A 12,273-nucleotide genomic window follows, 5' to 3' on the forward strand; every position below is an offset into this window, starting at 1 on the left:
GAAGTGTGGTTGCATAACAGCCAAACCAGAAAGCACCGCCAAGCATGGTTGCTATAATACTGACTTAAAAAAAAACCAAACCTGTCTTCTGCTTATGTTCTCAGTGTGGTTGCAATAATACTTTTTTTTAACGCAGCCACGCTGAACAAATAACACATACAAATTGCATACAAGCACAGTTAAAAGAGTATGGTTAACGTATTATCGCAAGCACATATTGTCAGAATTCCTGGCATTCTTGGCAGCACGTTAGATCACTAAGAGTGGAATGTTGCCGAGAATGCCTTGAATGCTGACGATGTGCGGTTGCTGTAATACATAAGTACCCAGATTTCTCTTCAAAGATGAGAAACAATCCAATCAAACGCTGTACCTTGTATCTGTGCGGTAAACACCTTAACCGTTATGCAAACCCAACTCCTATAATAAAGGACAGCTTTATAGTCAAGTGGAAAATGGTTCCACTGAATTGACTATGTGAGAGAAAACCTGCAACAGTTGAGCATAGCTGTTGAATAGAGTAGGAGAGTGGCACTGAATCAGGAGAGATGGTGACAGTTGACACGACACCCCAACCCCATGTAGAATATGAGAAAAAGGGAGTTTGTTGATGATGATGATGATTAAGGGTTTATGCTTATGAAACAGGCATAAAATGTTGAATGTAATGTAGCAACAAGCAACAAAAGGAAAAACAACCACAAAGTAATCCACAAATGAAGAAAAAACACACTTTATTCCTCTGACGTCTCGGCCTTAGCCTTCAAGGAGTATAAAGTGTTGAATGTGTTTAACAACGTTATTTTTGTTTTGAAATAGAGGAGTCACTCCTCTCTAGACAGTAGTCATTCTCAGTGTTGGATTACATCACAGATAAATTACTACCAGTCAATGCATAGCTAAGAACTGCATATTAAAAATATGTAATTCTATGTATCAACCCCTATCAACACTGGAGTATGCAGTCTAGCAGCGTATTCTGTATTTTTTGAAGTTTATAACTGATTTGAAATGTGTGAGTTTTGTGTGTTTGTGTGTGTGTGTGTGTGTGTGTGTGTGTGTGTGTGTGTGTGTGTGTGTGTGTGTGTGTGTGTGTGTATATATATACGCATGCACATGAGCGGGTGGACATCCTCCTAGGTGCTTAAAGTTATGCCAGTGACATAGGGGTGTGGCATACTGGTGAAAAAAACAGCTCAGCTGTTAGGTAGGGTTTGGGACACATTTAATGGCAGTGATTGTAATCTGACAGCACATAATGCACTATCATTCTGGAAGAATGCCTTGGAATTCTGGCTATGTTAAAGAAGGCTAGTAATATTATGATGCTAAATGTTTTATAGTAGTTCCAGTTAGAGCAATATGCTGTGATTTATTAATATGTAGAGAATCGGTAAGGATTTCATTTTATTTCTACGATTTATTTACAGGGGGTTCCTTTGTTTCAATTGATTTTACATTACTTGTTTATCGATAAGAAGGTATTATGACTGGGAGACTCAGCAAAGGAGGGGTAGGTAGGGGAAAACAGGGTACAGATTAAAAAAAAAAAGGTCAGAAATTTTCAAGGTGGCTAACTTGAGAAACATTCTGCATGTTAGTTTTACATATGCAAGGTGTGTGTGTTATGAATTATATTTTGGTGAGCAATCTGGTCGCAGAAGTGTCAAGTTATGCTATGGATGTATTTTTTTTTCTCATTACAGAGTTGTATGGTATCCGATGGGTAACAGTAAGGAAAAATTGAAGCTTGGAAGGAGTATATCGGAAATATCTCAAGCTGCTCTAGAAGGAACATTTGAACATGCAAGATTTCTGTGATTCCCGGACTTCAGGGTCGATAGCATACAGAGAAAAGGTAAAGAGTGTATATATATATATATATATATATATATATATATATATATATATATTTTTTTTTTTTTTTCTTACATAAGAAATACATACATTCTGTGATATGAAAGTGTAATAAACTTTTATGTGGTATGCATGCTAATATAAAATGTGGTGATGACTTGTATTTTATTTTTTTTTTTATTAAGACAAAATTCTTTGACAGTAGAAGAGTGAATGATATGGCTATACATTCAGATGATTATTGTTAAAGAAAAAAACTTAACTTCTTATTTCGGTGAGGCCATTAAAATACAGGGGGGTGTATGGCTGGTTTACCTGATGGACGGAGGCAGGGTATGGCTGGTTTACATGATGGACAGAGACAGGGTATGGCCGGTTTACTTGGTGGAAGGATAAAGGCATACCTAATACGTTAACCATAGAAAATACTTTATGAAGGAATTCTACAATGTAAACCTATTGCAGATTTTATGGTATGGTGTATGTGCAGTTTGGGGAAGGGGGATTCTACACTCTTGGAGTTGTTTTTCAGGAGGATCTTGATATAGCTTTAAGAGAAGCAAAAATAAATAGTGAATCTGATGGGGCAAGTTAGGTTGTATGACTTTTACAGATGGCTTCTCCAACTTTCAAAAAGGGATATTGCTTGCTTGAACTGAGCCTATAGTCCTATCAAACTGTGATTATAATTTTTTTTATGAAAGTATTTTAATTAAGATTGAGTAAGATGACTGTACTTAGGCTGAAGGCATTTGATTTAGATATTGGACGATACACAAGGGAAATGTTCATACAGAGGAGTAGGGTAATTGAATTTGTAACTCATGACATTTGTAAAAAATATGACAGGAGCAAGCAGCTAAAGTTTATAGCAGGAAATGTATAACTATATTAATTCCATTGGTTAATGGGTTGTATGGCAACCCTATTTGGATGAATAAAGGGTTTGTTCATCAAATCTCATTTTCTGTTTGGGTTGATGTCTTAATACAGTTACTTACAGTTTGCCGGATGAATCAGACATATGGTGACAGGTGGTACATCCTGATGTTAAGCTACCAGTTTATGTATATGGACAATTTTATGATAGTTTTACAGATGCTTGCTATGTAAGGTCTGCTATTAGTTTATAGGAAAGCCAAATGGACATAATGGAACTGTCTGTTAATTTTAGCAAATGTAAGGGATATGCTGAAAACATTCATAAGGAAATAATCTATTTTTTTAAGAAAGAGATAATGGTGTTGTGTTTGGTTTGTTGGGAAAAGAATATACTTGATAAAATATGCATTGTTTAAAATAATGGAATTCTTATTTCGTGACCTATGCTGAAGTTTATTTGTCTTTTTAGAAATGAGGGTTTATTTATCTAAAACCAGACTTATTGAAAACATGGGTGCATGCAGCTCAACTTAAATCCAGTCCATAAATGTGTTTTGTAAAGAGATCATGCACAATGATACAGAAGCAGACTGTTGTCAAAAATTCTAATGTAAGATGTTTGTTAAAGATAACTTTGTATTCTTATTAAAAAAACAACAAAACAGGAATCAAGCTGGTACTGCTTGTTTAAACCACGGTATATTAAATAAAAAACAGAGATGAGTGCTTTCCCACTTATCAGAACTTTTTCAGATCTCTCTCTCTCATATATATATATATATATATATATATATATATATATATATATATATACCCCAACAGTGCGACTGTACTGCAGTAAGGAAAATGGTAATTCCCCCAATCCCCATTGTACTACAGTCTACATAGACATGCCTTACTGGTGATTTTAAGAGTTGGGGTATTTAATTTGCAGGAGGTATGGGGTGCAGGAGGATTGCCCTCCTGCAAAAATGGTGATTTTTTTTTTTTACTATAGAGTTTTTAGAAACTCAAACATATGGTCTTGGCCTTACGAATTTTGAGTTTCTGAAACTTGATAATATGATATACACGTGTGTGTGTGTGTGTGTGTGTGTGTGTGTGTGTGTATATACATATATATATATATATATATATATATATATATATATATATATATATATATATATATATATATATATATAAACATATATATGGGTCTACTTTGGTTCACTGAAAACTCATTTCACTGAATTTCAATTCACCCTCAAAAAATCGCTGAAAGCTCAAACCACTGAAAACTCATTTCACTGAATCACATTTCACTGAATGTAATTACTGTTGAGCAAATAAAATGTATATGCCCTTTTCCCCAGTGTAGTGTGATCCTGGAGTTAGTATATATAGTTGGGGGGTGTGGGGGGCACAGCCCCCCACCTACTTAGCTTTTATATTTATGAATCTCATTTCACTGAAAGCTAACAAAATAAAACCAAAAGTAGATGGGGGCTATGCCCCTACACCCCCAATGAGGGGGTCTGTGCCCCACACACCCCTAACTATATATACTAACTCCAGGATCGCACTACAGTGGAGTAAAGGGCATATGCATTTTATTTGCCCAATAGTACATTTAGTGAAATGAGTTTTCAGTGAATCAAAGTACATACACACACACACACACACACACACACACACACACACACACGTGCGCGTGCGTGTGTGTGTGTGTGTGTGTGTGTGTGTGTGTGTGTGTGTGTGTGTGTGTGTGTGTGTGTGTGTGTGTGTTTCCTTTCCCCTTTATTTGCTTTATATTTAGAGACATTGGCAAAGAAAATAAGGGACTCAAAAATACAAAATATAATTGGTAAGGTAGTCAAGAAAAGTTGGCTTTATTTGCAGATTATATTATTTTGTACCTGATAAATCCAGAAAAGGGCATCAAAGTCAAATGGATCTTTTTGAGACAGTTTCAAGCGTTTACAGGATATAAATTTAATGAAGCTAAAACAAAGGCTATAACCATAAATTATGTACACACACAAATTGGTTCAGTGTAACCCATACATGTGGGGGCTCAATAAACTGAATTATTTAGGAGTATGCATTAAAAATGCTTCCGTTATGTCTGCTGAGGATGTGTCAGAAGATGCTAAACAAAAGATTATACAAAAACTGAGAAACTGGAAGGTCTTGTTTATGGATATGGATAGTCAGACTCAAGATGAAAATGCTATTGGTCCCTTTAGTTTTATATCTGGACCAGGCATATTTTTACTAACCCGAACAGAAGTTGTAATAAAATGTTGAGGGAATTTATCAAGGAGAGGAAAAGGGGTAGAGTTAAGTGCGCTAACTTGATCCTTCCAATAGAACAAAGAAGTGTAGGATTACCTGATTTGAATGGACACGTGAAGGCTCATATACATAATACAAGCAGAAGGTTATAATTCAAAATGGAAAGGGATGATGATAAAGTAGGGGGGAATTCAAGAAATAAAGAAAGAGTGGGAATTTGGATATAGACCCTTAAGGATAAAAGTAGCAGAAAATATTCTAAGAACTAAGCCAACAAAAGACTGGAGAAAGGAAATTTTGCCTGTAGGGATGACTGCAAGAAGGGTAACAGAAATGGGTAAGAGGGCTTGGAAATTACTGTAGAAACCTGGCAAATAAAGTAAGGTTTTGGGGGGAAATAACTAGAGAGGGAAAGGTAACAGAGTGGGATGAGACTAAGAAGAATTCTGGACTGCAGGCTGGACACTGCCACTCTACCAGCGACTGATATCAGACTATAGGCAAACAGAAAGCGGTTGAGGAGTCTTAAGAGAAAGACCTCTTCTGGAAGAGTTTTTAGTTGAATCTAGAACAGAAGTTACTGTTAAAAAGGGATAATTAGTAGGTCATATAAAACATTAAATGATAAATATAAGAATCAATCAGAGGAGGTTAGAAAGGATTGGGGACAAGTGGAGGACATATGTATGGCTCCCAAGTGTGTACAAACCCCTGAAAGTTTAGGATCTTTGCTTGGAAGTATTTCCATAGGTATTTTATACCCGAAACAGATTTCAAATAATTTTTCGTCATGTAGATGGCAAATGGTGGAGTATGATGGGGAAGAAAGAGGTAACTGGCAACATATGTAATGAGATGGCAGATTTTAAAAATTCCCAACTGAGTAGTCTATCAGAAATATTGGGTGATGATATATAATGTATGTAAACAGAAAAAATGCTAATATGATTTCTTGTCTTTTCTGTTAATATATGTGTACCTATGTCTTAAGTGATAATTTAATAAATATATTAAAAAAAACCTTTGGAACTCTCTCCCATTTCAACTAAAACAAAGAGTTAAAGTGAATGGCTTTAAATTATAACATAAAATTATAATGTAAATAGTACCAAAATAGCTCCTACTTATGCTAATGTCCTAAACCAGGTGAATTCTTTCTCTCACACGTTTCACCACTCCACAAAATCAACCTACCTAATGTTAGAAATTTCACTTCAAACTGCAGCTAGGTTACTCTGCATTGACATATATGTATATATTAATGGGAGCAGTGACTTTAGACATAACTCCCCTGTGCTGACACCTGTTATGTTGACACACTTTGGTAAACAAAGTAGACTATTGATCGGTATGTGAGATCAACAAACTCCAAGGTTGGGGAATATGCCCCTTCCCCAGGGATTGTGCGATCTTAGAGTTAGTTTGTATAATTAGCAGGGAGCGTTGGATACCCCCCCCCCCTGCTAAAAATTGCTTTTGTCTCTTTTTTATGATTTTTAAATTCTGTTAGGTGTGTTGTTGACATTTGTATTGTTGACCTTTTGTGGTCAAGATTACTGTTGTCAACATTCAGGTGTTTTGATATTTGTCAGTGCATACATCTGAGTGTATTAATGTTATAATCAGTTTTTAGAATATACATATCCATAATGACATAATAATTTTAGTCTCTTTGAATACTAACCTTTCACTTCAAAGAATGAAAAAAAAGAAGTTATGTACTCACCGTAACGTACCATGTGAATTGTTCATCTCGCCTTCATTCTTTCAGATGGGGTTTGGAGCCGATCCTCGGCTCCGAGTCAGCCTACTACAAAGCTTGAGGTCTTCAGAGAGCTTGAGGCGAAGTGCCTATCCCATGATGCACCTGGAGTTACCTCAGATCTAGTTTGCCGCTGCAATAGATTGGAGTTTCCTCACCATAGCTCGGGCCAGTAAAACTTTTTTCTAATATTTTGTTAATTCTACTTCTTAGCTTTTAGCTTTAGCTTCTATAGCATTTAAATCTCTTTAATGTGTATTCCTTGGTGTGCCTTTTCATATTTTAATACAGCTTTTGGCCTTCTTTTTCTAAAGGCCTTTATAATTAGCATTGTTAGTGTAGTTTTATAGTTCTTGTGTGCCTTTGATAACTGACATTTTTGTCACAATTTCTTCATATTTAGAAGTGCTTATATATTTAGTTAAAGTTGTGTGTGTGTGTGTGTGTGTGTGTGTGTGTGTGTGTGTGTGTGTGTGTGTGTGTGTGTGTGTGTGTGTGTGTGTGTGTGTGTTTGTGTGTGTGTTTAAAGTGACATTTGTCACAGGATATTTAGCCCATAATTTTTGTCAGAGCTTATTTAGATAGTTTTGGGTGTGTCTTAGTATATTGTAGTAGTTTTTCACTTTATATTGTGCTGTTCATTATGGCTGACCAGGATAGGGATAAACATCCTAAGTCAGGTTTCAAAAAATGTCCAAAATGTGGACAGAAAATGTCTGCTACGGATAGCCATGTTAACTGCATACTGTTTGGGAGCCTTACATCTTCAGGAAAGTTGGTCCATTTGTCATTCCTTCTCTTCTAAAGTCATTCAGGAGAGAAAGAGAAAGCTAATTGATAGAGGACTAGTCAAACCATCATTTCAGGAAGCTTTGAGTGACCAGGACAGGTCTAGTAAATCTTCAAAGTCTTCCAAGGCTTTTACTTCTTTGGAAGTAAAGAAATAAAAAAAATCATCGATATCGGCTCCACAGCCCTCAGAGCTGAGTGTCTTGTCTTTTCGGAGCCGGTCCCCAGTCCTGGAACCGGCATCCAAAGTGCCTAAATCACCGCTCCTACAATCAGTACCTCCATCCATCCACTTGTCTCGGTTCTCGATAAGCCCTTCTGATTTGGATGTGGATCTAAGTTGTTACAGGCACCAACGTTTGCTAAATCTTTAACAGCTCTGACCCAAACGGTTTCGGAACCGAAAACTGTGTTACTATCTACTTCTTTTCCTCCTCCGAGCCATACCGGTCCTTCAGAGCTGGAGGAGTCAGACTTGATGATCGTTGAGCCTTTAGAGCCGATGCCTGTTCCAGTGTCTTCAGTCCCATTTACTCAGACGTCCTCAGTGCCGATTGAGGAGTCTAGGAGCCGATACTCTCCGGTCGGGTCCGAGGAGGATAGTTGGACTGACTTGTCAGTTCAGTCATTGCCTCTCAGAGCTTTGGCTTGGATGAGCTTGACTCCTACCTCTGGTTCAGAGCCCACTGTCCTGGTGCCGGGGAGATTGACAGTTTCCTCGGATCCATCAGTCCCTTCTCATTGGAGCAAAGGTGCCATCGAAGCCATGAGGAGAGTTATATCTCCTAAGACATCTACGACTTCAGGTCCAGCTACCTCCTCCCCAAAAGCACCTGTGTCCACTTCTGCTTCACAGATCCTTTCTAAGCATAGAGAGCCAGAGCCTCAGGAAGCCCCACTGGGGGTCTTCCGAGACCTCACCAGAAGTTCCCAGGGATGAGGTTCCCAGGAAGAGAATCTGTAAGAGGAAGCACTTAGACTCCCCAAAGGAGTTTCTCACATCCGATACTGACTTGGATGAATCAGAAGGGTCCCCATGGTCTCCCTCTGAGGATATCTCATTTGTTGAGATATTAGAAATCCTTAGGCAGAGGGGTGACTGGCAGTCCATCAACCCTACTGAAGATGAGTCAATTCTCCTGAAGGCTTTCGAGTCTCAACCCCCCACCTCTTGGGTGTATCCGCCCTTCGATGAGCTTATGGAGCTGATCTCATGAAGGGCGTGGGGTCTCCGGACACCATGGAGCCTGTTCCCAGGAGGCCTAATAAATTTATTTCTGCCCCCCAGGAAAAGTCCTTTCTTACCAGGGGAGTGCCAGTTGATGCCATGGTGGTGGTGGCAGCCACCAAAAAAGAGAGTTTGGAAACTTCTTCCTCCATCCATCCTCCTAACAGAGATTCTAGGATCTTGGATAGGTACGGGAAATGCACGTACAGTTCAGCAACTTTTGCACTGCGTTCACTGAACTATCTCACCCATTTTACAAGACTGCAAAGAGATCTCCTAAAAGAGCTTGGAGATACTCTTCAGGGTACAGTAGCTGCAGGAGCTTCAGATAAAGTTTCCTCCCAGCTTGCTACCCTCAATTCCATACTGAACTTGTCCATGCACCTCATTTCATATGCAGCTGATAGAACGAGTAGGGCAGTGGGCACAGGAATTGCTCTTAGGAGACACTCCTAGATGTGCTTGTCTCCCTTCGCGGAGCCCTTTAAATCATCCTTTGTCAACACCCCTTTTGATGACTCATCCCTTTTCAGGCCCAAAGTTAAGGAAACTTTGACCAGGTGTGAACAGGAAGGAAAGACTCTGTCTGTCGTCAGAGTCCGTTTTTCCACTCCTACCAGCCCCTACCCCAAGGGTCAAAGGGGAGGAAAGATGTGGTTTCGAAAAACCCAAGGAGCCTTTCAGGATTTTAGGACACACGTGGTGAACCCCCCTCCAGGGGCAGAGGAGGGGTCAATAATGGAAGACGGCACTCTCGCAGCAGAGGGGGTCCACAAAATCAGGGTGACAGAGATCAGTTCTTTGGGAAGCCCTATCAGCACTCCTGAAAGGAGGCCCAACTGTCCTACTCTGGAGGCAGTTGGGGGTCGCTTATCTTTGTATCCATACACCTGGCTCAAAATAACAATAACAACTGAGTACAAAGTATCATTTCCAGAGGATATTTCATTCTTTTCGGCACATCCCCTCCATTGACACAAAAATTCCAGACTTTCCACCCAGTTACAGGGAAAAGGCAACAGTAGAGGTCCAAACGTTGCTAAGAAAAAGAGTCATCCAGCCAGTCCCACCAGACCAGATAGGATCCGGAACGTACTCAAGATTCTTTTTAGTTCCAAAAAAGACAGGGGACTGGAGACCTATTTTGGACCTCACCAGACTAAACAGATCTGTCAAGAAAGAAAAGTTCCAGATGGTCACACTTCAGTTGATACATCCCTTCTTAGGGAAAGGCAATTGGATGTGCACGAGAGATCTCCAGGATGCATACTTACATATAAAAATGGCCAGACCATCCAGGGATCATCTGCATTTCCAGCTGGCAGCCAATCATTACCAGTTTCGAGCCCTGTCCTTTGGTCTCACTACAGCCTCCATAGTGTTCACCAAATGTATGGCAGTGGTCAAGGTTCACCTGAGGCATTTAGGATTCCAGGTGTTTCCGTACCTAGATGATTGGCTCCTCACTGCCACCACCAGGCATCAGCTTATACAAGCCAGGGACACCACGCTTTCTCTCTGCAGTCATCTGGGTAGTGCAATAAATTCAGAAAAATCTGCCTTGTTGCCATCGCAACATATTGTTTTTATCAGAGCAGAAATGGACACCACTACCACCACTTTGAGACTTCCAGCAGAAAGAGTCTTACTACTCCGTCAGCAGGTTTGCAATATTTATTTATTTATTTATTTATTTTACATTTGTTGACCGGGAGAGTCCAACTGGATTACAAGTCCATTTTTAGTGGAGGCCTGGGGAGAAAAGCTCCAAGAGAACAATTTTTTACAAAACATAGTTTTAAGGACAGACTTTTGACATACAATTTCCATAGAAGAGACTTTGACATACATATTAACTAACAGGTTCATAGGTTCATAGGTAGGTACTAGGCTATCTGCCCTAGGGCATTTATAAGCCTAGCCAGAATGTGTTGGCTTTCGCCTCCCTTTTAGACTAGATTCCTGAGCCTCTGTCTAGCAGGGCCATAGAAGTGATCCCAGGAGTAAATTTACGATTTCCCGTCCACTCATCAAGATTTCTCTTGAAGAGGGTCAGCGAGGGACTCTGCCTAACATGGACTGGGATTCTATTCCAGAGCGAGGGAAGCCTTTGGGATATGAATCTATCCCACCAGCATGTCCTATTTATTATTGTGCTAAGGTTTAAATCCCTGGAGCATGTAGCTCTAATGGATTTGGTTTTCTTGAGGTGGAGCATGTCCACCAATTCCGGGTTAGACATGGCCTTGTACGTCAGGCAGAGATTGCCTCTGAGTAGGCAGTAAGCAACTGAGTAGAGCTGGAGTTTCTTTAGTTGAGCTGCATAGGGCATCTGTTTGAGGCCCACTATCCTCTTGGTGAGGTATTTTTGAGGTCTCTCCAGCTGTTGCAGGTGTCGGGTAAGGTACATCCCAAATGGGGCATTGTACTCAATTATGGACCTGATGAGCGATGAATAGAAGGGCACAATGACCTCTCTTGATCTAGATGTGAACCCGTTTGTGATTAGGTGAGCTATATAGAAGGTTTTTATAACCACTTTGGCAATGTGATTGTCAAAGGAAAGGTTACTATCTACCTGGGTCCCCAGATCCCTAATTACTTCTTCCGTACTTAGTGGATTGCCTCCTATGTGGTAGTTTGTGGGCACTTTGTTTTCCCCAAAGGAGATGACTATGCATTTTTTGGCATTTAGCTTGAGGTCATGGTTCTGACACTAGGTATCCGTCTCCGTAAGGCCCTTCTGGAGGATGCTTGTGTCTACCGGCAAGTCGATTATGGCTCCCAGTTTGCAATCATCTGCGAACTTGGTAAGCCACAGTCCTCCCATGTTTGCCTGTACCTCAGAGAAGTATATACCAAACAAGAGGGGTCCTAGGACTGAGCCCTGTGGGATGCCACTTGTAACCGGTTTAGAGTCGGATATGGCACCCACGACTCTGACCATGTGAGTTCTATCCTTGAGCCAGTTTGCAACCCATCTTGTGACATACGGGTTAATATTTAAGCTGGTAAGCTTATTTATGATGCCAGAGTGGGGTATTGTGTTGAAGGCCTTTCCGAGGTCCAGATAGGCTGTGTGGACTACCTTTCCCTCATCTATGTATTTGATTACTATATAGAAGAAGTCAACTAGGTTTAAGAGGCAAGATCTGCCTTTAACAAAGCCGAATTGGGTAGGGTCCAGTGTCTGGAGATTCCCAATGTCTTTGTTTATGAGATCCATGATGATGCTCTCCATAGCCTTGCAGACCAGGCTAGTCAGGCTTATAGGGCGATAGTTCCCGGGATCCATTGTGGAGCCACCTTTGTGGAGCGGGATCACTGTTGCTGTACGCCATTCTTTGGGTACATAACCTGTGGCAAGGCTGAGTTGGAACAGTGAATTTATGTGAGGGTTTAGTTCATTTTGGAGCTTGTGTAAGACGCAGCCTGGGATACCATCTGGTCCCATTGATGCTGTGTTTTTTACTTTGGA

General features: G+C 40.0%; 1 protein-coding gene across 5 annotated transcripts in view; it reads left to right on the forward strand.

The window, feature by feature from the left end:
• Nucleotides 1-12,273, forward strand: part of LOC122804756 (sodium channel protein type 2 subunit alpha-like) — a 2,239,151-nt gene that overhangs the window by 552,107 nt on the left and 1,674,771 nt on the right. For all 5 annotated transcript variants that reach the window (XM_044074821.1, XM_044074820.1, XM_044074819.1 and 2 more), the window contains exon 2: nucleotides 1,707-1,858. The gene's annotated coding sequence lies outside the window, so the exon portion shown is untranslated. The remainder of the gene's footprint in view (nucleotides 1-1,706; nucleotides 1,859-12,273) is intronic.

Source organism: Protopterus annectens, chromosome 6.part0 (genome assembly GCF_019279795.1).
Source record: "Protopterus annectens isolate FY-2018-M chromosome 6.part0, PAN1.0, whole genome shotgun sequence".
Taxonomy (NCBI): domain Eukaryota; kingdom Metazoa; phylum Chordata; order Ceratodontiformes; family Protopteridae; genus Protopterus; species Protopterus annectens.